We start from the raw sequence: 1,691 nt of genomic DNA, 5'->3' as shown, positions 1-1,691 counted from the left end.
CCTGCCACAATGCCCGGCTATTTTTTGGTTGCAGCCATCATTGTTGTTTGGCGGATTCGAACCTGCCACCTTGGGTGTATGTGGCTGGTGCCTTAGCCACTTGAGCTACAGGCGCCAAGCCACAAATTCCACTTTAAACAGAGACACAGTGTACCATTGTCCTCTTTGACGTGATAGGCTGCTAAGCAGAAAAATTAAAAAAATACTCTCAAGCTCTAGAACTACTTACAAATTCCACTTTATTTTTATTTTTTTGAGACAGGAGCCTCAACCTGTCCCCCTGGGTAGAGTGTCGTGGCATCTCAGCTCACAGCAACCTCCAACTCCTGGGCTCAAGCGAGTCTCCTGCCTCAGCTTCCCAAGTAGCTGGGTGTTGTGGTGGGTGCCTGTGGTCTGTTGACTGTCTTGTTGACTGTCTACCTGCAGCCGCAACATGGCATTCTCAGTTTCAAAACCAGTTAAAGTTTAAGGATGAGGTATTCAGTGGGGATTTGCCACATCATTCTAAAAAATGGTTATTATAGGGACAGGCATTAGCTAAAATTTTTTCTCTGTAAGAAAGGAGAGTTAAATTTTATGGACAACAAAATCAGTGATGCAAATCATTGAAATAAAATTTCTCTAGGAATTAGGAATACAGCATTTCTGCGTGACATAATGTCACATTAAAATGACTTGAATATTTCTCTGCAAGGTAAAACTAAGTCTATATATGATATGTGGCAAAAAATTGAAGCATTACAAAAAAAAAAAACTTATCTTTTTTTAAAAACATTTCTTCTCCAAAAGGAAGCGTCAGATGAACATTTTCCTGTTAGCAAAGGCCATTAATGAGCAGGATGATATATGTAAATCATCTGAAGAATATGCAGCAGCAATTACAGACCTATTTATTTATTTATTTTTTTGAGACAGAGCCTCAAGCTGTCCCCCTGGGTAGAGTACCATGGCATCACAGCTCACAGCAACCTCTAACTCCTGGGTTCAAGCGAGTCTCCTGCCTCAGCCTCCCAAGCAGCTGGGACCACAAGTGCCTGCTACAACACCCGGCCATTTTGGGGGTTGCAGCCGTCATTGTTATTTGGTGGGCCCGGGCTGGATTCGAACCCGCTACCTTAGGTGTATGTGGCTGGCGCCCTAGTTGCCTGAGCCACAGGAGCCGAGCCAGACCTATTTATTAAATGGAGAAAACAATGAAAGATTCACTGACTTTGAGAATTGTGACATCACACTCAATTAGCATTTTGGCTTCACCTGAGTTGATTTGATTTCACTAAGGCACATAAAGAACTACATTTAGAATTGATTGAACTCTCTGTAGATGACATTTTAAAGTCATTGTTTGTTGCTATGAAAGATGCAATTGAAATGTGCAAAAATATAGAATACCTATGCCTTTGGCAACATGCCTCAAAAATGCTTTCTTGCTTTTCAACCACTTTTTGCTGCAAATCTGCATTCTCCTACCTCACCTGAATCAAGACGCCCTTAAGGTCCCAAATGACTGACACTCATCTAGAAGATCAACTGAATCTGCGCCCTCCATTCTGCAACCAAATATTCAAATGCTTTCCAACAAAACAGATATAACAAAGTCATTAAGACATTCATTTTCGGCTCGGCGCCTATAGCTCAACCGGCTAAGGCGTCAGCCACGTACACCTAAGGTGGCGGGTTCGAATCCCCAGCCC

This window comes from Otolemur garnettii, unplaced genomic scaffold (assembly GCF_000181295.1).
Source record: "Otolemur garnettii isolate 467f Iridium unplaced genomic scaffold, OtoGar3 scaffold00041, whole genome shotgun sequence".
NCBI lineage: Eukaryota > Metazoa > Chordata > Mammalia > Primates > Galagidae > Otolemur > Otolemur garnettii.
The sequence above is the reverse complement of the archived record's forward strand: the minus strand, read 5'-3'. Positions refer to the sequence as shown.